This window comes from Vombatus ursinus, unplaced genomic scaffold, assembly GCF_900497805.2.
Source record: "Vombatus ursinus unplaced genomic scaffold, bare-nosed wombat genome assembly UNPS02014791.1, whole genome shotgun sequence".
Taxonomy (NCBI): domain Eukaryota; kingdom Metazoa; phylum Chordata; class Mammalia; order Diprotodontia; family Vombatidae; genus Vombatus; species Vombatus ursinus.
The window spans coordinates 79,490,137-79,516,426 of record NW_020954569.1 but is presented as its reverse complement, the minus strand read 5'-3'; the positions used below and the strand labels follow the sequence as shown (position 1 = coordinate 79,516,426).

General features: G+C 39.3%; 1 protein-coding gene and 1 pseudogene across 1 annotated transcript in view; one reads left to right on the top strand and one right to left on the bottom strand.

The window, feature by feature from the left end:
• The window catches only part of CPLX4 (complexin 4), a 46,809-nt gene that overhangs the window by 11,210 nt on the left and 9,309 nt on the right, over positions 1–26,290 (top strand). The window lies entirely within an intron of this gene.
• On the bottom strand, positions 11,287–11,477 carry LOC114047812 (annotated as a pseudogene).

The window sequence follows — 26,290 nt, the reverse complement described above, 5'->3', positions numbered from 1 at the left end:
ATTGAAGATTCCCCTTTCCCAAAACTGTCTAAAACTGATAGTGCTTCCAAGTTCCCATAATATCACACCTGATTTATTTGTAGAAACTAGATTGGTGGAGCTGCAAAGGGCCTTAGAGAATATCTACCTCAAATCCCTCATTTTATGGATGAGAGTACTGAGATCAGGAATTGTTCACAGAAGATTAAGTGACAGAATTAGAATGGAATCCACATCTTTCAGCTTCAGGGCAAGAGTTCTCTCCCTCTCCCTGTGCTGCAGCCTCCCCTCCCCCAATCCAGGAATGTAGGAGATATGGTCCAATATTTTAGTGAAGAGCCACAAAAAAAAAAAAAAAATGTGCTGAAAGATAGCACTCCACCAACTCCATTTTAGACACACTTGATTTCCCCTCGTTCTTCGCTGTGGTTTTCTGGGGGCTCAACCAGAGAAGCATGTGGGTAAATGTTAGACTGAAAGAGAAACCAAATTTATAGTTAAAACAAATAGACTAGGGGATGATATTTCGCTTAACTAAAGGAGGCACCCTAGGTTTCTTTTAAATACAGAGCTCCCCCTAGTGTATTGAAAATAGGGTTATATGTGCCAATAATGTTTTCCATTTACGTCTTCAGAAACATATCTATTGCGTAAAGGGCAATTCACTGGGAATATAGTTCTTTGAAATTTGTAAAAACACTTTTATATGTTGTAGTGTTGGGCCAACCATCACATTTTTTGAAAAACAAGAAATTAAATGTTTGTTTTTTTTAAAACTTGGCGTCACCAATGTTCTCATTCTGCTGCCAAGTCTACCTAGTCGCTCTCGTTTGTCCGATTGTCTAACCCTGGGTAACTTTTGATATCAGCGATACAGTAATAGCAGCTGACATCTAGTGAGCTTTGTGGGTTGCAGAATGGTTTCCTTCCAACTGTGAGGTAGACAGGACAAGTATTTTTTCCCATTTTGTAAATGAAGAAACAAACTCAGGCAAGTGAAGTTACCTACTCATGGTCATATAGCAAGAAGTAGGGAGGACCATAGACCTGGAGCAACTTTTAGTGAATTTGTCTTCTTTACATGGCTTTCACGGTCACAGATTTCCAAATCTGTATCTCTGTCTTCCAATTTTGCCCTGAGCTGAGTTCATGTCCTCTAGCTTTAAAAACCTGAATGGGACCTCAGAGACCATTTGGTCCCTCCCCTCATTTTACAGATGAGGCACAGAGAAATTCAATGACTTGCCCAAGGTCACCTAGGTAGTAAGCATCATCGCTGGGTTTTGAATCCAGGTCCTTTCTACTGTACCACACTGCTGGCCTTCAGTCCCAGCTTTCCTGAAGTCCAGTGTGAATAACCCTTTGGTCTTCTACCCTCCACAAGTTGTCAAGGATATTCATTATAATGACATCACTCAGGAACCAAAAGCTACTCTCAGGGTCAACAACTCTGTATTCTTTTGCTTCTGCCCAACAAGGAATGAAAATTGAAATTCTAGTCTGTCCCAGAGTAAATCGAGCGATTAGCAGCTCACACAGGAGGGAGGGAGATAAATGCTCTGAGATTCAGGTTGACAGCATGTAACACAGTCCTCCCCGTGGCTGCAAAGGCTCCGCCTCTGAGTGGAGAACACATGGAGCCCACATTGGGGATTAGGGAAGCATCTGGTTCCCACTGTTAGCAATGAGTGTCTGACCCGTTGCGCCACCTGGTGTTCCCGTTACAAACAGGCGGTGCAGCATCATTTTTAGTGATGGAGAAAGTAATTCACCAGGAACCAGATGGAGAAATAGGGTGGGAAACTTCTTTGTGAGAGACTGTGGACTGGGGGTGGCCCATCCAAAGTGGAGCAACAGTACTCCGGAAATATCCAGATGAGACTTCAGGTAGTTTTTGGTTCATTCCAATGAGTCAAGACCAGAAACAGAAATCCATGGCAATTGTGAAATGTTGAACACTCCCAGGCCTTAAAAAAAAATAATGGAATCATAGACAAATCAAACTGGACAAAGTCCCAAAAAACAATTGATTATACCACTTTTTTCTCCAAAAAACTGATGTGGCCCTGGGACTGAATAAGAGTATGAAAAAGGCTTGAACACATTTAAGAAATCATTCAATACTCTCAATGATTTGAAGTTGTTCCATTACAACCAAATCCAATTTTTAATACCAGTGTTCTCCCAGTGATACTCTATACTTACACATTAAAGAATACCATAGCATCGAAAAAGTCAAAACTTCAAGCAATCCAAAGGATAATGGAGTAACAGAGCATAAATGTATAAGTAGGTTACAACTTATTACAACAATGACATAAGCTCCAGAAGTAGTCAAATACCATAAGAAACAAAAAATATGAGAAATTTTGTGTAATGGAGGAAGACTTGCATGAACAGATGCAGAATGAAATAATCAGAACCAGAAAAAATATTTGCAATGACTGCAGTAGGATAAATTAAAATGACACTAAAACAAAGCCAAAATTCTGTTTAAGTGTAATGTCCAATCTTGGCCATGGAGAAAAGATAATGAAATGTACTTCCCTCCCTTCCTTGGAGAGGTGGGGGACTATGGGTGCTGAAATATTACATATGCTATGTTGTTCAGTTTTGCTTAACTTTATTCCAAGAACCCAGGACAGTTTTGAGTACATAGTAGGAGATTAATAAATAGTTATGGATTGATTCATTGATCTGTGTGAGTGGGTAGTTGGCATTTGACAAATTAATTCCCCTTCTCTCCAGTTGGTATACTCACAGAAAGCAAAGGGCAGATAATAGAGGTATAATATGTTAAAGAGGTATTAAATTAGCTATAAGGATTCACCTAGCATCTTAAGAAATGCAAAAACATTTTCAAATGATTGAAATGGAAGGGGAACTTGAGATTAGCTTGCTAAAAATTGGCTTACACCCCTGGAGGACTTTAAATAGCTAAGTCTGTCAGTCCTAGAGTCATTCAGAGGATTCAAAGGTGTCTGGGCAAGGAACAGCTTTGTAGAATGTGACCTTTGGACCAGTACCAGAGAATAAGGATTTCTCTCTCCTCCCTTGCACCCCTCCCACCATCAGCCACGGTATCTAGAAACAAAAACAATCACAAAATAGGAGACACCAAACAGGTAGAGAGTTAATACAGAGAAGCAATCAGTAGAGGCCAGAAACTGCATTAAGAAATATGACTTCTGGCAGAATGAATTATTGATTCAAGGAGGAACTAATCCTGGAAGTCAAGAGTCAAGCAGTATAAGGACTCCATGAAGAAACAAAGAACATTGCAGTAATAGAGATGTGAGTTGCCTTGGCCACATGTGGTATTTACATATGTCTGTCACTACCATTGTGCTTTATTTGTGTCCATTCCTTCTACAGATGTTGCATGTATTTGTGTGAGTCTATACCCCAGTTTTTTGAGGTTTAATGTATTGTCATTACCATTCTGCCTTTGCTTTGAGCTAATTGTGTCTACTGGCTGTCCATCAATGGGAAGTACATCAATGGGGGCTTGTGAGCTATAATTTTGAGAGTTATGGATCCATAGACTACACTCAGAACTTGGAAGTAGCAATTACCCTCTGGGAAATTAGCCCAGAGGAGGTCACAAGTCATAAAGTTCACTGGTGGGTGTGGGCAATAGATCCAGAAATGATTGTGATGTAAAAAGAAAATGTTAAGTTTTTTTTTTAGTGGTAAAAAAGACACGTCACTGAAAAAGCAGCCATACCATCCATTAACCGAGTGAAAGAGATAATAGATAAATAGTCTGAGTGCTACAACATAAAAAATCTTCTTAAAAAATCTTTAGCATGTTAAGTAGATTCTCTATGGGGGATTTATGGAAGTACATACATACATACACACATATATGTGTATATATAGACATATGTATATATAGACACATGTGTGTATATACCTGTATATGTATGTGTGGGTGTGAATATATATATTATGTATATACATATACAATATATGTATAAAACATATACATATGGACAAGAGTCACACAGGATAAGAAGGCATGGTTGGATTGTGACCTGTAGTTTTGGAGGGAGCATACTTATAGATAATTGACCAATTGGTATTTATTAAGTATCAACTATGTGCGAGGCACTAGGGGATACAAATACAAAAAAGAGAAATAATCTTTCCCTACAAGGAGTTTGCATTCCAGTGGGGAAAAGGGAAAGAGATCACAGATCAATTAAAGTACGGAGGCAAATATATCTGCCTCACAGGGTTGTTGTGCAGAAAGTGTTTTTAACAACAAACATTTTTAAAAATTTATTTTAGTTTTCAGCATTCACTTCCACAAGATTTTGAGTTCCAAAATTTCTCCCCATCCTTCCCCTCCCCCCCACCCTATGACAGCCTGCATTCTGATTCCCCCTTCACCCAATCTTTTCTCCTTCTAATACTCCCCCTTCTCTTATCCCCTTCTCTTTCTATTTTCCTGTAGGGTAAGATAGATTTCTATACCCCTTTGCCTGTATATCTTATTTCCCAGTTGCATGTAAAAACAATTTCTAACATTCGTTTCTAAAACTCTGAGTTGCAAATTCTCTCCCCTCCTCCCTCTCTACCCACCCTCATTAAGAAGGCAAGCAATTTGACATAGGTTATATATGTGTGGTCATGCAAAACACTTCCATAATAGTCATGTTGTGAGAGACTATATTTCCCTCCATCCTATCCCGGCCCTCATTTATTCAATTCTCTCCTTCTCCCTGTCCCTCCTCAAAAATGTTTGCTTCAGATTACCCCCTCCCCCAATCTGCCTTCCTTTCTATCACCCCTCCCTCTCTTATCCCTTTCCCCCCTACTCACCTGTAGGGTAAGATAAATTTCCATACCCAATTGGGTGTGTATGTTATTCCCTCCTTAACCCAAATCCAATGAGAGTAAAATTCACTCATTCCTTCTCACCTCCCCCCCTTTTCCCCTCTGTTGTAAAAGCTTTCTCTTGCCTCTTTTATGTGAGATAATTTACCCCATTCTACCTGTCCCTTTCTCCTTCTCCTAGTACATTCCTCTCTCACCCCTTAATTTTCTTTTTTTAGATATCATCCCTTCATATTCAATTCACCCTGTGCCCTCTATCTATATATATTCCCTCCAACTACCCTAATAATGAGAGAGGTCTCATGAGTTACATATATTATCTTTCCATGTAGGAATGTAAGCAGTTCAACTTTAATAAGTCCCTTATGATTTCTCTTTTTTGTTTACCTTTTCATGCTTCTCTTGGGTCTTGTATTTGAAAGTCAATTTTTCTATTTAGCTCTGGCTTCTCAAGAATGCATTAAATTCCTCTACGTCTTTGAATGTCAATTTTTCCCCCTCATTGATTACAGTCAGTTTTGCTGGATAAGTGATTCTTGGTTTTAATCCTAGCTCCTTTGACCTCCAGAATATATATTCCAAGCCCTCCGGTCCTTTAATGTAGAAGTTGCTAAATCTTGTGTTATCCTGATTGTGTTTCCATAATACTTGAATTGTTTCTTTCTGGCTGCTTGCAATATTTTATCCTTGACCTGGGAATTCTGGAATTTGGCTATAGTATTCCTAGGAGTTTTCCTTTGGGGATATCTTTCAGGAGGTGATCGGTGGAGTCTTTCTATTTTTAATTTACCCTTTGGTTTTAAAATATCAGGGCAGTTTTCCTTGATAATTTCTTGAAAGATGATGTCTAAGCTCTTTTTTTTGATCATGGCTTTCAGGTAGTCCACAAATTTTTAAGTTATCTCTCCTAGATCTATTTTCCAGGTCAGTTGTTTTTCCAATGAGATATTTCACATTATCTTCTTTTTTTCATTCTTTTAGTTTTGTTTTACAGTTTCTCGATTTCTCATGAAATCATTAGCTTCCATTTGCTCCATTTTAATTTTTAAGGAAGTATTTTCTTCAGTGAGTTTTTGGACTTCCTTTTCCATTTGGCCAATTATGCTTTTTAAGGCATTCTTCTCCTCGTTGACTTTTTGGACCTCTTTTGCCATTTGGGTTAGTATATTTTTTAAGGTGTTATTTTCTTCAGCATTTTTTGGGGTCTCCTTTAGCAAGCTGTTGACTTGTTTTTCATGATTTTCTTGTATCACTCTCATTTCTCTTTCCAGTTTTTCCTCTACTTCTTTTACTTGGTTTTCAAAATCCTTTTTGAGCTCTTCCATGGCCTGGGACTGATTCATATTTTTCTTGGAGGCTTTGATATAGGAGCCCAGATTTTGTTGTCTTCTGGTTGTATGTTTTGATCTTCTTTGTCACCAAAGTAAGGTTCTATAGTCTGAGCTTTTTTCCTCTGCTTATCTTCGCAGACAGTCACTTGACTTTTTAACTCTTTGTTAAGGTAGGGGTCTGCTTCCAGTGTGGAGAATGTACTGTCCCCAGCTTTAGGGGTTTTGTGCAGCTGTTTTCTGAGATACTTCTAGGGACCTGTAAATTTTCAATTTTTCCAAGGTGGTATGATCTAAAGAGTGGTGTTTACTACTCTCCTGGCCTGTGCTCTGGTCTGTGAGTGACCACAAGTACTCTTTTCTGCCTTGGAACTGTGAGGATTCCCTCTCCACTGCTGCCATAAGCTCCACTATGCCAGTGCTCCTCTTCATCCCAGGACCACCACCCAGAACTGTGACCCAGATCCAAGCACGAGCAAAGCAAGAAAATCCTGCCTCAGTGCCAGCAAAGAGATCCCTGCAATCCCACTCTGATCAGCCACTCAATCCCCCCACCAACTATGAACCAAGAGCCCCAGAAGCAATTGCTACAGCTGTGGCCACCACCTCAGGGCTGCATGAGGGCCAGGGCTGGGCCACACTCCTCTCTCTCTCACCCAAATCTAACAGACCTTTCCCACTGACCTTCTAAGTTGTCTTTAGTATTTGTGGGTTAAGAAGTCTGGAAACCACCACAGTTCCCCTTCATCCAGTCCCCTGAGACCTGCTCCAGGTTTGCTGGACCCCATCTTTGCCTGCATGGTCTGCTGAACTGCACTCCTCTCCCAGCCCAGCGCAACAGACTTTTCCTGTCAACCTTCCAGGTTGTCTTGGCCTGGAAATTTGTTTCATTCTGACTTTTTGTGGGTTCCACTGCTCTAGAATTTGTTTAGAGTCATTTTACAATATTTGGAGGGGTTTGGGGGAGAGCTCAAGGGAGTCCCTGCTTTTACTCCACTACCTTAGCTCTGCCCCACAGCAAACATTTCTTAAGCACCTACTTTGTGCAAAGCTTTGTGCTAGGCTCCAGGGATAAGTAAAAAGAGTGATATCACATACACACTGAGACACAAATGCAAAAAAATTTCATGAAGGATGGGTAAGGATTTGCAGGCTCAGGAAAGGCTCTGCATGGGAGCTGACTTGTTAACCACAAGGTGTCATTGACAGCCACTGTTCCGAGTCTATTTAACAGCTGCCTCAGAAGCTGGGCTAGACCTATGGTTCAGTGGAACTTCTGGAGATACACTAGCTTCTTGTTGTCATTGTTCAGTTGTGTCCAACTCCTCGTGACCCCACTTGGCAAAGATACTGAAGTGGTTTGCCATTTCTTTCTCCAGCTTTTTTTTTTTTTTTTTTTTTTGCAGATGAGGAAGCTCAGGCAAACATGGTTAACTGACCTGTCCAGGGTTAACTGACCTGTCCAGGGTCACACAGCTAGTTAGTGTCTGAGGCTAGATTTGAACTCAGAAAGGTCAGTCTTCCTGACTTAAAGCCTGGCACTCTATCCACTGAGCCACCTAATATCTATATTGTTCTAAAATTATCAATGACCTTCTATCCTCCAGTTCCACTTCTCTCTAAGAGGTTGTATTGACTTATCATCTAGGGCTGTGTATTGTAGTAGATCTATCTAATTACAGACCCCAGCTCTGCCAAACCCTGCCTCTTCCCTGAACTTGCTATTTCAATAAGCCCTAGGCATGTAACCTTAGAAATCCTGGAGTGGACTCCCCACAGTAATGGACAGGTATGCTTGGATTCTGTGTATAATCCTTTCATCTCAACATTGAATCAATTAAAGCAGTATATAAAAAAACAATACATAAAAACAATCATTTGGACTTCAACACCATGCCCCTATATGAACAGATTTATCCTCCCTTTTCAGTTCCCTTTGGTAGCACTGTCTTCCTCCATTAGAATGTAAGTTCCTTGAGGGCAGTGACTGTCTTTCTGTTTGCCTGCATTTGTATCCTCAGCAGATAGCACAGTGCCAGGCAAGTAGTAAGTACTTAAAAAAAATTCTCATTTCCTTGCCTAAAACAATCCACAATAAAAATTCTACCCTTTGGCTGCCTCCTCCTTCGTCCTCCTATATCCAGGCAATTTTCAGATACTACACAAGTCACTTTGAACCAAGAATTCTAAGAAATTCACAGTTCAGTTTGCTGGAAAGCCATGGCCACTCCTGCAAATGGGCAAAGAAGTCCAGACAGTACAACATAGTTGACAAGTCATAGTTGTTCTGACTTACTCATGCAGTGGGGTGAATAGATGAAGAGTCAGAAACCTGGGGCCTTGGACAGGGAATGGCCTTGGGATTTTGAATGAAATGGAACTCCTGGGGGCTGGTGCTTCTCAATTCATGCCTTATTACTGGCAGAGACTGCCACCTGAGATTGCTTCTCTTTGTAGCTAGCATATGGTGGAACAGAGGGAGTAGTTTTAGCAAATGATGCCAGCAAGGGGAGCTTGCTGTAACTTCACTCTGGCATCCCTCAGGCCTCAAGACTTTTAGTTGGCAGCATCTTTGTCTTCCTGCAATGTCACTTCCTGTCAAATGTTTCATCTCTCCCCACACACATTTTGGCTTTTTTGATTGGGGCTGACCTGGAGTATCAAAAGAGCATAGAAATTTGCCTACAGAAGCTTGAAGGAAACTCTGATAAGCTGGATAGCTTTGGAAGTTACACACTGAATTCATTATATACTTAAAAGTTTAAGCAAGCTGTACATAATAGAGATTCATAATTTTCTGTACAATTATTTTCTGTTCTACTTTGCATATGGAAGTGCTTGTTTTATTTGGTGTTTGTTAAGTTTGGGGAAAAATGGAATTTCTTTTTAAAAGAGAAATTTAAGTCCCTGTTCCCCTGTTACATGTTGAAGGAAGATAAGGATTCTGAGAAGCAGAGGGAAACAAGGAGTCCTTTGGGAAAGAGGGACAATGTATGAAAAAGCAGAGATAAGAGATGGAATACTGAGTTCAAGGAATATTGGTTGGAATGTAAAATGCAATCAATCAACAAATATTTTATAAAGTGCCTATAATATGCCATGCACTGTGCAAGAAGGGGATTAATAATAAATTAGTCTGGAAAGGTAGATTGGAGACATGTTCTGGAGAGCTTTATTTATCCATTCATTTATTTATTTTACTTATCTTCCTCATTCTATTATTTATTTATTTTTGACATTGATTTTTAAAATTTTGTTTTTTTATTAATAAATTTATTTATTTTTAGTTTTCAACATTTACTTCCACAAAATTTTGAGCTCTAAATTTTCACCCCATCTCACCCCTCCCCCCACCCCAAGATGGCATGCATTCTGAGTACCCCTTCCCCTAGTCTGCCATCCCTCCTATCTCTCTCCCCCTCTCTTATACCCTTCCCCTTCTATTTTCCTGTAAGGCAGGATAGATTTCTGTACCCCATTTCCTATATTTCTTATTTCCCAGTTGCATGTGAAAACATTTTTATTAAACATGTGTTTGTAAAACTTTGGGTTCCACATTTTCTCCCTTCCTCCCTCCCCACCCACCTTCACTGAAAAGGCAAGCAACTCAATATAGGTTATACATGTGCAGTTATGCAAAACACTTCCATAGTACACATGCTGTGAAAAACTAACTCTATTTCCCTTAATCCTATCCTGCCCCCCCATTTATTCTATTCTTTCTTTTGACCCTGTCCCTCCTCAGAAGTATTTGCCTCTGATTACCCCCTTTCCCAATCTGCCCTCCTCTCTATCATCCCCCTACTCTCTTGTCCCCTTCCCCCCCTATTTTCCTGTAGGGTAAAACAGATTTCCATACCCAATTGAGTGTGTATGTTACTCCCTCCTTAAGTCAAATCCTATGAGAATAAGATTCACTCATTTCCTCTCACCTTCCCCATTTCCCCTCCACTGTAAGAGACTTTCCTTTTCTGTTTTTTGTGAGACAGTTTACACTGTTCTACCTTTCTCTTTCTCCTTCTCCTAGTACAGTCCTCTCTCACCCCTTAATTTTATTCTTCAGATATGACCCCTTCATTTTCAACTCACCCTGTGTCCTCTATCTATCTATCTATCTATCTATCTATCTATCTATCTATCGATCTATCTATACACATTTTTCCCTCCAACTACCCTAATACTGACAAAGGTCTCTTGAGTTACAAATATCATCTTTCCATGCAGGAATGTAAACAGTTCAACCTTATGATTTCTCTTTCTTGTTTACCTCTTCATGTTCCACTTGAGTCTTGTATTTGAAAGTCAAATTTTCTATTCAACTCTGGTCTTTTCATCAGGAATGCTTGAAAGTCCTCTATTTCACTGAATGACCATTTTTTCCCTTGAAGGATTACACTAAGTTTTGCTGGGTAGGTGATTCTTGATTGTAATCCTATCTCCTTTGCCCTCAAGAGTATTATATGCCATGCCCTGTGGTCCCTTAATATAGAAGCTGCTAAATCTTGTGTTATCCTGATTGTGTTTCCACAATATTTGAATTGTTTCTTTCTGGCTGCTTGTAATATTTTCTCCTTGACCTGGGAACTCTGGAATTTGGCTACAATATTCCTAGGAGTTTTCCTTTAGGGATCTCTTTCAGGAGGAGATTGGTGGATTCTTTCAATTTCTATTTTGCCCTCTGGTTGTAAAATATCAGGACAGTGTTCCTTGATAATTTCTTGAAAGATGATGTCTAGGCTCCTTTTTTGATCATGACTTTCAGATAGTCCAATAATTTTTAAATTCTCTCTCCTGGATCTATTTTCCAGGTCAGTTGTTTTTCCAATGAGATATTTCACATTGTTTTCTAATTTTTCATTCTTTTGGATTTGTTTTACAGTGTCTTGATTTCTCATAAAGTCACTAGCTTCCAATTGCTCTATTCTAATTTTTAAGGAAATATTTTCTTCCGTAATCTTTTGGATTTCCTTTTCCATTTGGCCAATTTTGCTTTTTAGGGCATTCTTCTCCTCATTGGCTTTTTGGACCTCTTTTGCCATTTGGGTTAGGCTATTTTTTTTTTAGATAAAACTTTATTTTACACATCCCTTAGCAGTCCTTCAATGACCAGCAGCCTAGGGGCCTCCATCAGTCAGTATCACTGCAGCCTCCAGGCCTTACGCTCCAACTCCAGCAGGGTGAGCATGTCCCCCTCCCACATGGGCCCCTCACATTGTGGATGACGGACCGGCTCGTGTCATCCATGAACTCCATGTGCTGAGAACTGGTCCTGCCCAGAACCTTGGTGACCCGAGCCAGTCTGATGGGCTACATGCGGCCGGTGTCCATGATGGTGGTAGCAACAGAAGATGGGAGAGATGAGAGAGCTAGGCTATTTTTTAAGGTGTTATTTTCTTCAGTATTTTTTTGGGTCTCCTTTAGCAAGCTGTTGACTTGTTTTTCATGGTTTTCTTGCATCACTCTCATTTCTCTTCCCAGTTTTTCCTCTACTTCTCTTGCTTCTCAAAATCCTTTTTGAGCTCTTCCAAGGCCTGGGACTTTTTCATATTTTTCTTGGAGGCTTTGGATGTAGGAGCTTTGGCTTTGTTGTCTTTTTCTGGTTGCATGTTTTGATATTCTTTGTCACCAAAGTAAGATAATATAGTCTGACTCTTTTTGTGCTGCTTACTCATGATTCCAGCCAATTACTTCAGTTTTAAACTCTTTGTTAAGGTAAGAGTCTGCTTCCAGTGTGGAGAATGTACTGTCCCAAGCTTCAGGGGTTTGTACAGCTGTTTTCAGAGATACTTCTAGGGACCTATAAATTTTCAATTTTTCTAAGGTGGTATGATAAGGGCGAGGTGTTTCCTGTCCACTGTCACAACAAACTCCACCACACCAGCGCTCCTCCTTGCCCCAGTTACCATAACCAGGAAAATAATATGCACAATGTCTACAACAGCATAAATGGAAATAATAAAAAGTCACAAAAATGAATGCTTTAATGACTCAAGTCCAAAAGTTCTTCTTCAAATTCAAAGTCCTAGGATAAGGGTTGAAAAAATATATATCGCTCCCATCTTTGCAGAAGTTGGGGAATATGAGTATGCAATATTGCATACACTGTTGGAAATTACATGTTGGTTAATTTTGCTGAATTGCTCCTCCCTTTTAAATCTTTGTCACAAGGGATGGCTCTATGGGCAATGTGTGTGCTGGGGGTGAGGAAGGAAAAGTATATATTCAGAAATTAATGTGATTGGAAAATAAAAATCATCAATAAAATATGCTAAAAAATCTTTTAAAGAAATCATTGTTAACATTACAGAGAACACTTGTAATCAAGTGACAGAATTAAAAGGGGGGAGAAATTAGTATGAACAAAAAAAATGAAGGCAATAAGCAGAGTATTCTTTCTAGAGGTTTGGCTATGAGGAGCACTATGAGAACATGATAAACTTAAGGGAAGGTGTTTTTTTAAAAATGATTTGGGGGGCCTGGGCATGTTTTTAGATACTAGAGGAGGACCGTATGGATAAGAATAGATTGAAGATGAGAGAGAGGGAATGATGGAAGGAAGAAATGGAGATGAGGAAGGTGAGAATTTCAGGCATGGAGATTGCTAGTGAAAATGCAGAAAGGGAGATGGTGTTTCATGTGTGAGAAATAGTAAGGAGGCCAGTGTCACTAGATCCCAAAGTGTGAAGAGGGTAGTAAGTTGTAAGAAGACTGGAAAAGTAGGAAGGGTCCAGTTTATAAAGAGCTTTAAAAGTCAAACAGGGGATTTTATATTTGCTCCTGGAGGTAATAGGGAGCCAGTAGAATTTATTGAATGGGGGTGGGAGGTCAGACCTTTGCTTTAAGAAGATCAACTTGACAGCTGAGTAGAGAACGGACTAGAATGAGGTGAAATATGATGCTAGGAGACCAACCAGAAGGCTATTACAATAGCCCAGGCATAAGGGGATAAGGACTTGCATCAGGTGGTGGCAGTGTCAGAGGAGAGAAGGGAGTATATACAAGAGCTATTGCAAAGGAAGATTTGACAACATTTGGCAACTGATTGTATATGGAAGGGTGAGAGAACTTGAGTGAATCATTGAGGATGACACATAGGTTTTGAGCCTGAGTTACTAGGAGAATGGTAGTATCCTTGACAGGACTGGGGAAATTAAGAAGAGGAGAGGGTTTGGGAAGACAGAGAATAAGTTCCGTTTTGGACATGTTGAGTTCAAGGTGTCTATGGGACATCCAATTTGGGTAGTCCAATAAGTTAGAGAGAGGTTAAGTAGATCTGAGAATCATCTGCATAGAGATCATATTGAATCCATGAGAACTGATGAAATCACCAAGTGGAATAGTGTAGAGGGAGAAGGGATGAGGACTCAGGACAGAGCCTTCAAGAAACAGTGAAAGAAACATTATGAAAATAATGTATTAGCTTTTCTTGCATAATTTCAAATTGTTTTCCAGAAGATTGGACCAATTCAGTTTCAGAAGCAGTGAATCTTCTCACATCCTTCCCAACAACCAATTCTTCCAGAATTTATTATCTCAAATGGAAATGAAGCTAAAAAGAGAGGGGAGAGGGAGAAAATTCACAATTAATATCTATAAGTTGAATTTCACAAAGAGTAGTTAGAGGTAGGAAGAAGAATAGTAGAGGAAATGTCTGGCAATTCACAGGAGACAAAAATCCAAGAATGAAGGCAGCAATAAAATTCAAGATCTCAGATATCTATTCATAAAAAAGTATGGGTAACAAGCAAGGTAAACTAGTGCTCCTAACTCAAAAAGTCAAATTTGTTTTCACAGTATCACTGAGCTTTTGTATCAAGGGGTCCATGACAAGGATATGGTCCTAGAAGGGTATACTTGTTCAAAAGGAATAGAAGAGCTAAATATTTGGGGGGTGGTGGAGATACATTCAGTATTAAGAAGGAAGCATTGAGGATGATTTCAGAAAAACCTGGAAAAACTTACATGAACTGATGCAAATGAAGTGAGAAGAACCAGGAGAGCATTGGACTCAGTTAACAGCAATATTATATGATGAATTGTGAATGACTTGGCTATTCTCAGCAATACAATGATCCAAGACAATCCCAAAGGACTAATGATGAAGTATACTATCCGCCTCCAGGGAAAGAACTGATATTATTTGAATACAGACAAAAACATGCTAAAAAAAAGGGGGGGGAAGGAAGAAAAGAAAAAGGAAAAAAGGAAGCATGGAGGAGAGCATTTGGGTGAAGATCAATGCAGAGAGAAAGAAGCAGTATTCTGTAAGCACTAATTACTAAAAAATAATAAGAGCTAGTATTTATACAGTGCCAGCTATGTGCCAGGCACTATGCTAAGCACTTTACAAATATCTCATTTGATTCACATAACAACCTGAGGAGGTAAGTGCTATCATTAACTCCATGTTGCAGTTGCAGAAAGTGAGGCAGACAGACATGAGGAAATAGATGAAAAGTTCAGGAAATAGACAACAATCTATCAATCAATAAACATTTATTAAGCACCTACTAGGGCCAGGCACTGTGCTAAGTGGTTAGTGCTAAGTGATGTCTGAATGGCAGCTGAAACGTGAGTGGGATGGGGTAAAGGGTTTAGGAAGAAAAACAGTGAGTTCCCTTTTAGACATAGTGAGTTTCTTGTGCCTACCAGATACAAAATGAGGCAAAAGACTGTTTCTTCTCTCAAGGAGCTTATAACCTAATGGGAAAGATAACATGCAAACAAATACATATATATAGCAAATGTAAATAATTAACAGAGGGAAGGCACTGGGATTAAGAAGGATTGGAGAAGGTTTCCTGTAGAAGGTAGGATTTAGTTGGGATTTAAAAGGAAACCAGGGAGGTCAGTAGTTGGAACAGAGAAGGGAAAGTGTTCCAGGCATGAGAAATTGACCGAAAAATGCTGAGAGTCAAGAGGTGGAATATCTTGTTCATAGGATGGCCAGGAGGTCAGTGTCACTTGACTGAAGAGTATGTATCGGTCAGTGGTAAGAGAGCACTAGGTTATGAGGGGCTTTAAATGACAAACAGCATTTTTGTTTTTATTTTTGAGGAAATAGAAAATCACTGGAGTTTTTTGAGTGGGGTGTGTGTGTGTGTGTGTATGTGTGTGAAATAATCAGACCTGATCTTTAAGAAAATCACTAGTGGCTAAATGGAGGATGGATTGGAATGGAGAGGGGCCTGAGGCAGGCAGATCCACCAATAGGCTATTACAGTAATACCGGTGTGAGGTGATAAGGGCCTGTACTAGAGGGGTAGCAGAGTCAGAGGTGAGAAGCAAACATATTTGAGATGTTGCCAAGGTGAAATCAATAGGATTTAGCAACAGATTAGATAGGGAGGTTGAGATGTAATGAGCAATCCTGGCTGACTCCTAGATTGCAAGCCAGAGAGACTGGGAGGATGGCGTTAACCCTCTACAGCCGGGTGGGATAGAGGGTTTAGGGGGAAAAACAATGAGTTCCCTTTTAGACATAGTGAGTTTGTGGTGTCTACCAGACATACATTTTGAGATGTCTGAATGGCATCTGAAATGCGAGATTAAAGGTCAGCAGAAAGAAGGGGGCAGGATAGGTAGATTTGAGAATCGTCAGCATAGAAATGATAATTAAATCCATGGGAGCTGATGAGATCAAGTGAAGTAGTATAGAAGGAGAAGAGAAGAGAACTCAGGACAGAACCCTGGGAGACACTTACAGTTAGAGGACATGATCTGGAGGAAGACCTAGCCAAGGACACAGAAAAGACGTGATCAGATAGGACTGCTAGGAAAAAGCCCCAAAAAGGAAGAGAATATCAGGGAGGAGCGCGTGATCAACAGTGTCAAAGGCTACAGAGAGGTCAAGGAGAATGAGGATTGAGAAAAGGCCATTGGATTTGGCAACTAAGGATCATTAATAACTTTGAAGAGAGTAGTTTTCATTGAATGATAAGGTTAGAAGCCAAACGGGGATAAGAAGAGTGAGAAGAGAGAAAGTGGAGGCACTTATTATAGACGGCTTTTTCGAAGAGTTTAGCAACAAAGGGCAGAAGAGAAATAGGATGACAATGGAGATGGAGGGATCAAGTGAGTGTTTTTTTTCAAGACAAGGGAGACATAAGCATGTTTGTAGACAGTAGAAAATGAGCCAGTTGAGAGGGAGAAATTGAAAATAACTGAAAGAATGGGAATGACAGAGGGAGAAATCTGTTGGAGGAGATGGGCTATAATGGGATTACTTGAGCAAGTAGAGGGGCAAGGAGTAAGACCACCTTATCATGTGAGATAGGGTTGAAGGAGGAGAAAGTGGCATCTTAGTGAAAGGAGATGAGGAAGAGGAGAGAAGAGGGAATTCACAGTGAATGGCCTCACTTTTTTCAGAAATTATGAGGCAATATTCTCAACTGAGAGATTGGGTGGGGAAGGAAAACCATGGGAAGTTTGAGGAGGGATGAAATGGTTTGAAAGCTGCTATGGAGATGGAGATAGTGAATTGATAATGGAGGTATAGTAGGAATTGCCCACCCACAGTGGGAGCCTAATTTAGTTTATGTAAAATAAATTTGTAGTGGAACCAGTCAGAAGAATTGTGTGATTTGCTCCAATTTTTTTTCAATAGCACACGTGTAGGAGCAAAGACTACAAATGGTGGAAGTGATCCAGGACTAAGGTGTGGCTGGCATAATTGGTGATATAATAAGGGGTTTGAGAGAGGAGGATAGTGTAGAGTTGAATTAGTTCACCAAGGGGTCAAGATGGAGAGAAGAGGATAAAATGGCCATGGCAGGGGACATGGCCTGGGAGAGAACTGAGGGGTTAAGGGATTGGAGATCAAAGTGCAGATAAAGGATAGAGTTATGTAAGGGAAGGCAGAAGGAGAGATAAAAATCTAATAGATTATGGTCAGATTGGGGGATTTTAGAATTCTTGAACACGTATATTTGTGGTGAGGTTGGTTGGAAGAGAAACTCATGGAAGGTGAGTAGGTTAAGGAACTGAGTGGTTAGGATATTTGTGGGAGAATCAATATGTATGGTGAAGTCTCTTGGTATGAGAGCAGAAGTTGAGGGAGAGAGAAAAATTATAAGCCAAGTATTTTACTCAGTGAGGAAGGAAGAAGAGTGACCTAGGGGTCTGTAGACAACAACAAGCTACTGGGGTGTTGATTGGGTGGTAAATATAAATAGCATGAACTTCAAAGGAGGAGAGGTTACTGAGTGATGGAGGAAGAGGAAGAACCTGGAAGTGGCACCGGGGAGCAAGGAGTGTTCTAACTCCCCTACCTTGACCCACAGTGAGCCAAGGATAATGAGTGAAGGTACAGCCAGTACTGGAAAGAGTGACCAGAGAGGCTGTATCATTAGAAGGAAGTCAGGTTTCAGTAAGAGCTAGTAGATGGAAGGAATGAGATAGGAAAAGATTTAAGAGGAAGTGACATTTGTTGCCTATGGAACAGGCACCATAGAAGGACTGGGTAGAGTTAAGATGGAACTTTGGGGTAGGAGAATTGAGAGAGATAGAAAGAGTGAATCAGGTGGTAGGGGGTGTGGAATAGGGTTTGGATGGTGATCTACAGGAGTTCAGAGTCACTGGGATGTGAAGAATATGACCAGGTGTGAGGATGTTCATCATTGAGTGGAGGGTGACATTCTTCTACCCTCAAAAATAGTTGCAGCAAGAGGTCTGAAGTCAATGTTAGGATTTTTTGAATTTTGAATTATCAACAATCACTTCCATAAGCTTTTGAGTTTTAAATTTTTCTCCCCCTCCCTCCCCACCTCCCTCCTCAAGACTGCATGCAGTCTGATATAGGTTATACATATACATTCCTATCAAATGTATTTTCACATTAGTGATGTTGTAAGGGAGAATTAGAACCAATAGGAGGAACCACCAGAAAGAGGAAACTAAACAAAACAGAAGAAAAAAAATGGCAAATAGTATGCTTCGATCCGCATTCAAACTCCATAGTTCTTCCTATGGATGTGGATAGCATTTTCTATCATGAGGCCTTTGGAGATGTCTTAGATCCTTGCATTGCTGAGAAGTGCTAAATCTATCAAAGTTAGTCATCACACAACATGGCTGTTACTGTGTACGACGTTCTCCCGGTTCTGCTCACTTCACTCAGCATCAGACCATACAAGTCTTTCCAGGTTTTTCTGAAGTCCACCTGCTTATCATTTCTTATAGCACAATAGTATTCCATTACATTCACATACCACAACTTGTTCAGCCATTCCCCAATTGATGGGCAAGATTGCTGTCCTTTGCACTGGAGGTTTTCCGCATCCAAGTTGGGAGATTGGGCTGGCAGCAGGAAGAGGAAGATGCCTTATGTTGCTACAGATGGAAGTCTGAGCAGCCACTTACCTCCTCTTTGCCTCAGTTTCCTTGACAATAAAATGAGGATTATAATAGCACCTACCTCCTAGAGTTGTTGTGAGGATCAAATGAGGTACTACTTGTAAAGCACTTAGCTCTGCAACTGGAATATAGTAGGTGTTTAATAAATGGTTGTTTCTTTCCAATTAGAGGTGGGATAGGCTGCCTCAGGAAAGTCATCTTTGATCAAAGAGTGGATTATCACTTTTAGATGTTGAGGAGGTTCTCAGTTAGATAGGGGATGGGTTAGATGAATGAGATCACAGATTCATTTGAGTATTTAGGAGAAGAGGCCATGGAAGCCAGGGCATTTCATAGGAGAAACGTATACAAGAGACTTTAAAGTCCCTTTCAGTTTTGATTCTGTATTAGAGAGCAAGGGCCTTAGAGGGTAAACCAGGGCCACTCATCCCCTCCTGGTCACTGGTCAAAGACCATTGCCTTAGAGAATGCTACAATGTTAGCGCTAACATTAGTATCAATCTGTATCAATTAGGACACAGCAACGACATTAATAAGCCACAGGGAGTACAACACATTCAAAATGTCCTCAAGCTAACAAACAATTCATCACTTGGGATACTTCATTCATAATTGCTCAGGGCTACCCTGCCAGAGGTTAAATAGCAGCAGGACTCAGTTCTTGGCCCCCAGGACAGCTCACTTATTAGGGCCCAACTTAGAAAAAACTTGAGGCAAATGTCCTTCCAGGAGCTGTCACATCTTATAAAGATTACTTTGCCAAATTTTCGATTGGGGAGTGAATTTTCTAAAGGAATTATTTGACTGGGATCTCTTTTTTAAAAGGCCATACTCTGCTGACTGGGGAAAAATAAACTGGGTGACTATTAAATGGAATGACTGACTGGCTTTGACAAACACTAGAAGTCTTTTTATGATATATTTTCTTATTCCTTACTTATGTGTGTCATCAATCATACTGGATACCTGGTGACCATTTTTAATACAACGAATAAGAAAAGAATAGTTTTTAGCAAGGGCATGGTAAAAATAAACAAATAGCTAGATTTTAAATTCCTAAAGTTCTTTCCCTACCCCCTCAAAATCACAGTTTATTAAGAAATATATTGGGCTGATGTTCTCTGAAGTCTTTCAGGTCTAGAATTCTATTATCCAATGGCACCTAAAAATAATCAAAGTAGTCCATAGTCATGTTAAATTCAAACTTAGCTATACACATTGAGTGTGACTCAGTGAGGGTATTCCCTCCAATACTCAATGGCTATTGCAATCCATCCATGCCTTCGCCATCCTACAGAGACTCTTGTCTATACATTCCTGAAAATCTTCCACAGGTAGGTACCCAGCCTTGCTGGGATCTTTTGATCTTCCTTTCTAGACCTTCTAGATCTTTTGATATTGTGCGGGTACCAGTACAATGTGTGGCCCATCCGTCTTTGATCTCTCACTATTGCTCCATAATTAGAACAACCTCATTTCCCAGTCACCTCTTCGATAGGATCTTTTCTTTTTTTTCTTTCAAAATGCAGTATTTTTTACTGATTCTTTTTGTTGTTATATTACTTCATTTCTGAAGGTATATCTCCCCTGCGTCTTACCCAGAGAACCATCCCTTGCAACAAAATGATTAAACAGGTCGGGGGAGAGAGAGGAGGAAGCAGTTCAGCAAAAGCCAATCAATATATCAGCCATTCTTTTGCCAGTATACGTAATATTGCATGCTGATAATCCTCCATGATGGCATATTTTGTGCTGCTGTTTACACACAATTTATCACTGGTAGCATGATGCGATATATGCACATTCACCATACTTCTCTTTCTCTGTAGTGTTCTTTAGGTGATCTTCAATTTTCATTCATACACTATGATATTCTATGATTCTAAGCCACACAACATCACTGGAAAACTGTTGGTCTTCCAATTCCATTCCAGTGGTCCTTCCAAGGACCACTCAAAAGATAAAGCTTTCTTCAGAGAAAATGTTTGGGTCCCTAATATTATTACATAATGCCTCAACAATAATCCAGTCCCTTTCTATTTAATTATGAGTACAGTTCATTGTCTATTTGTGGTGTCTGCCAAAAAAATATGTACCGATGGACCAGCTGTGTGGATAATCCATCCAATTGACTTTGAAAAAGAAAGACATTCCACTTTGAACTCTGGCTCCACAAGAATGCAAGTTCCTAAGCAGTACCACAGGCAGAAATCCTAGCGTAAACAATCTCTATAATTGTAGCTATGCCTTTATAAAGGGAAGTAAATGGGAAGCATATAATTATATATGTATCGTCCGACTTTCACTGAAGTCTTTATTCTTTGTGAGTTGATCTGGGGTTCAACCAGAGACAGTGCCAATGGAGCACAAACTCTACCAGGTCTTCCCAAACTAGAAAGACCAGTATGAGTCTAGTGATGGACTGTATGTCTCTTGGCCAAGAACTAACTCTACCTAAGTTCATAGAAGGGCATCACTAGTTTGGTTAAAGAGTGATGATTCTTTTAGCCACAGCAACTCTTGAAGACCATTTACTAAGCTGAAGTAGCTGCATTGTTAGATGGAGTGCTCACACTGATGAAATCATGGCTCCTTGAAGGATTGAAGTATTCTATTAGTTACAGACCACTGGATTATCCTAGTAAGACATTTAAATGTGTTGTTGTTTTTTTTAATTTTTGCTTCAAAGGAGATTTGAACCAAATGAGTTATTGGGTTTTTCTTTTGTTCAATACCCAGAGTTATTCATATTGTATGGAAGGACAGTGTATGTGGTTGTCTGCACAGGATGAATAGATGCCCCAAATATCCTCCACTCTCAGATAACAAAAGCATATGATATCACCGTTAGAGTTTAATTCTTTTGGGTTCCACTCCCCACTAACACCTTAAAAAAATGTTATGGAAAATAAGTGGTTGATCAAATTCTTTCCTCCAGACAGTAGGGAAGGAGCAGATAGAGTTTTCCTCTTTCCAAATTGTGCTTAGTGCAGGCCCTGTACAGTGATATAGGCTTTGAAAAGATTCAGTTCTGACTGGCACAACTTCATCTCTCTCTCCCTCTCTCTCTCTCTCTCTCTCTCTCTCTCTCTCTCTCTCACACACACACACACACACACACACACACACACACACACAAACAAACAAAATCTTGATTGCATGCATGGATCAATAAGGAAAATTTTTTTTTGATTTGGTTTTGTTTGAGGTTCAGCAAATTATAGTGATTTGATTTATCATTAATAATTTGTTTCAAATCTCTGTTTTTAAAAAGGATTTTATGACTCATTAGAGCGAGAACTAGTTATAAAACTGATCCAAGTGAAAAATAGAATGTTGTAAGGTAATCAAAGAAACTCAAACACCACAGAAAGAAGAATATAAAACCAGTGGAAACAAGTTTTCTGTCTCATCATATTCAAATTAGTCCCTATAAGAATTATAAGTCTTGGTGCTTAATTGTCATTTTAAAGTAAATGATGTTCTTACTATAAGGGACAAATGATGTTACTAGATTAACATCAGAATGATATCATTTTTCTTCACTTGAAATAAAATCAAGAATTATTTCCTAAACAAAACCATCAGACTATTTTGAGACTAAAATGTGCCCCTCCCCTTAGCAAATCCCAAATCCATATGCAAGTCAAACCAAATTAATAAGAGAAAAGAGTTCCATAATGAACCTTAATCCTATTAACAGAATTGTCAATCTTGGTTAGTCATTGAAAAAAATGTCTCACCCCCCACTGAGGAATATGATTTATTTACACCTGGTGTTTGTCTCTTCTATGTAGGGCATCGTTTATTTGGAGTTCACCATGGACCTTCTCTGAATATCATTGAAAATATATTGAATAAAGCAGTTGTCTTTAAAAGTATTTCATTTATAAAAACATATATCTGCATCTATCTATTTATCTGTATATATATTTAGACACATATTATCACAGCAGTCTGCTTTGAGAATTTAATCCTTGAATTGCTTTAGAACAGAAAAGTCCCAGACGTCCATAGCTCGAATCTTGGAGCACCGGATTCACTCAATACAATGCCTAGCCCGTGGTAGGCACTCAGTGAACACAGATCATCAGAATCTGTTTTCTAATAATTTAAATCCCAAACCAGTGTGGAAAGGGGGTAACTGAGTAACTGAGGAGGAGGAGAAGAGCAGCAGTAGTAAACCTCTGGCTCTCTTCTCCAAAACAAACAAAAACTTGTGATGCATCTTTCACTGGAATTCCTCCAAAATTAAAAAATACATGTAGCTCATTTTTTGTAGTCCACCTCCCAAATTCTCCTACCTTTAATTTTTTTGGGGTTCATATCTATGACTTCATAGGTATGTAAAATGTCCACTGTATCATCCAGCCTTAGTTGCTTGGAACACTGATAGGGTAAATGACTTGCCCACAGTCACATCATGTCAGAAGAAGGAGTTGAACCCAAGATGACTTCAAGGTCATTCCTCTGTCTATCATACTGTAACTTATCCCTTGACATATACTTAAATGAAACACTACTTATTTACATTTCTATGGAAAGTTTTTATTTTATTGTTTGTATGGCCTCTCTGTACATATCAGTATATATGTCTTTGATTGTATGCTCCTTGAGGGTAGAAACCATCTGTTTACACCTTATACAACCCAACATATTTTTTTCACCTTAATAGCGCCATTAACAGTTGAGTATTTGATGAATTTTTTTTATTAATAATGAAGACAATTCTCATTAAGGCTGTGGCTCTACAATGACCAAATACTTAGCCAAAAACAAAAACAAAACAAAAAAATCCATCATACCACTTATTTGTCACCATGTAGCCCACAATTCCAGTTGTTTACTGAAATAAACTGTTGGGGTTTTTTTGTTTTGTTTTGTTTTTTGCTGCTTTTAGTCAAACTGGTTTTCATTTGTAGACAAAACTTTACAAGGTAGAAAGTGAGGTGTGGTGAATGTAAGGCCTGCTGAAAGACTTGGGACCCCTCCCCACTTCAGGTGGCAATGGATACCATCACTGGAACCTGATGGGACATGAGTTTAGAATAGCAGCTCAAAATCTGTGCCACTTTGAGAGAGGTGTGGAGTGTCAAAGACTGAAATTCAAAGCACAGGAACAGTAAACATTCATGTTACTCTTTAGGAGAAAATCAACAGTGATTTAGTGAATGACAGTAAAAAAAAATAATCCTTTAAAGAATAGGGCACTTGGTGCTGGCTATAAAACATTATCACTTATATGTCAAAGTGGAGAAATGAATGCTAATTCTACAACAGACACCAAAAAATAATCAACTATTAGCTCAGTTAAACAAAACGCTGATAATAGAATTTGCAGGTAGGTTTCCACACTAAAGATTAAGAATAGGAATCCACCAAGATACTGTGGGACTCCAGTGTTTCTGGGTAAATAAATGGTTAACATTAATCAGCCCACTCTTACTTTAGGGGGAAAAAAGATGGGAAGAGCCTACCAGCCCCCTGATGTTGCTGGTCTTTCATTCATTCATCCATTGGTTTATTCAGACTTGGGACGTCCATCCCCTCTTGGACACTTCCTGCTGCTAGCACTGATGTTGGCTCATATCAGCTTGTAACCACTGTCATGTCTCATTTTAGGGATGTAATGAGGCATTAACGCTGATCTTTGATGTGTGAGCTGTGTCAAAATATCCTGGTTTCCCCAGCATTGGATTGGTCCACAGCACCAGAAAAGTTGGACAAAACAGTCATTGTTTGAGTTACCAACACTGTCCCCATCAGGAGAGCTGTTCAGCAGGAAAACAGGAAATGGGCCTGAGTGGTGCCCACCATATATACTCTGCTTCTGTTCTTTTAATTACTTAATCCTGGCTCTTTCTTTCAAGCTTAGTTCCATTTCCATGTTCTTATTTGTTGTATTGTTTATCCCATGGGCTCATTCAGCAGAAGGTTCTGATTCTAAGAAATTAAGTATAGTTTATAGGAGGAGTGCTGGACTTGGAATCAGGAGACTTGAATTTGAATTTAGACAATAACCCTTATTAGCAATGTGACTGAGAGTAAATTTCTACTCTTTTCCCCTTAGTTTTAGTTTCCTCATATGAAAAGCAGGGAAAATATGTCTTAACTTTTCTTTGTAAACCTTAAAACACTCTGCAAACAGGAGCCATCATCAAGATTAAGAAAAACTAAGGTCTTCTGAGATGTCCAATGCTGTTCTCTTTTTTTCCCATTACATTGTGAGTTCCTTGAAGGCAGAGATTGCCTTTTGGCTCTTTTTATATCCCCAGTGCTTAGCACAGTGCATGGCACATAGTAGATATTTAATAAATGTACATTGATTGATTGATTTTCCTATAAAAAGAAAATGATACTTTTCTAAAGCAAACTGAAAATATATGCAGTAAAAGTCAGAAAAATCATCACGCCCCTTTGATCCAATAATTCCATCATTGGCAATATACCCTGAACGTATTAGTAAGAGCCAAAAAAATAGGGAGTTGTCTGAGATTTTCATAGCAGCATTATATGTAATTTCAAAAAGCTGAAAGCCACCTGAATGGCCAAGAGGATGCCTAAATAAATCATGGGACCTTAGGGTACTATAATGAAATTTAAACTGACAAGCAAGCAAACTATAAATATAAAAACACGTTCATGAAATAATGCAAAGTGATCAAAATAGAAGTGGAAGAGTGGAATCATTAACTATGACCACACAGGAAGAAAAGTGAATGAGAATGAATAGAGAAAGAATGATGATGAGAATTTAGAGTGACTGAAAAATTGTTATGACACTTTCTGCATTGAACTTAATTTATACATAATTACCAAGAAAGCTTAAATAATTAAAGGAAATTTTAGTTGGTTGTATTGATGTTCAATGTGAAATATTAATAAAATATTTCATCATAAAGAGCAAATGAGTAGTCCATATAGGCTATAGGTCTAGGAAAACTAGAGCTTCCCAATTTTTTCTAATTACATTGTTGTGTCTACTACAGGTTAGTTAGGACACAGTGGCTTCGTTGACAATCCCAGTGTGAGCCAATTAGCTTCATTCCATTTCATGGTCATGATAATGGGGTAATTAGTTTAGGGGTAGAGCCCAGGATTTGGAGTCAGGAAGACCTGTGAATCCTGCCTCAGACACTTAGATATGAGACCCTGGGCAAGTCACATAACATATCTGTGCCTTAGTTCCCTCAACTGTAAAATGATGATAATAGCAGTACCTACCTTACAGACTTGTGAGAATCAAATGAATTAACATATGTAAAGTATTTTGCAAACTTTAAATTGCTACATAAATGCTAGCTAGTATTATTATTATCATCATCATCATGTAATGGAAATCTACTCTCCCCACTTCACAAGGATAGGGTGTGTATAACATCAACAATAGCCCCTAATCATCCCACTTCTGGAGGAAATCATAAAGCAGAGCTGAGTCCAAAATAAATCTATAATTTTTGACAGCACCTTTGCCCCTCAACACTGCACAGTAATTCTTCTGTCCATCTCTGATTGAGTCCTCCGGATGCTCTACCAGAGTTGTTCCAAACCTCCTCTCTCCTCATGCTTCCAATTCTATCCCCAACGCATCCCTCTCAGCAGATTTTCCTTGCCTCCTACATTACTGCGGAGATTGAAACCGTCCATCATAAGCTCCTTCCCCTTTGCCCCACTTCAAATCTCTCGATGTCCTCAACAATCCATTTGCTCTTCTCTCTCTCTCTCTCTCTCTCTCTCTCTCTCTCTCTCTCTCTCTCTCTCTCTCTCCCTCTCTCTCTGTCTTTCTT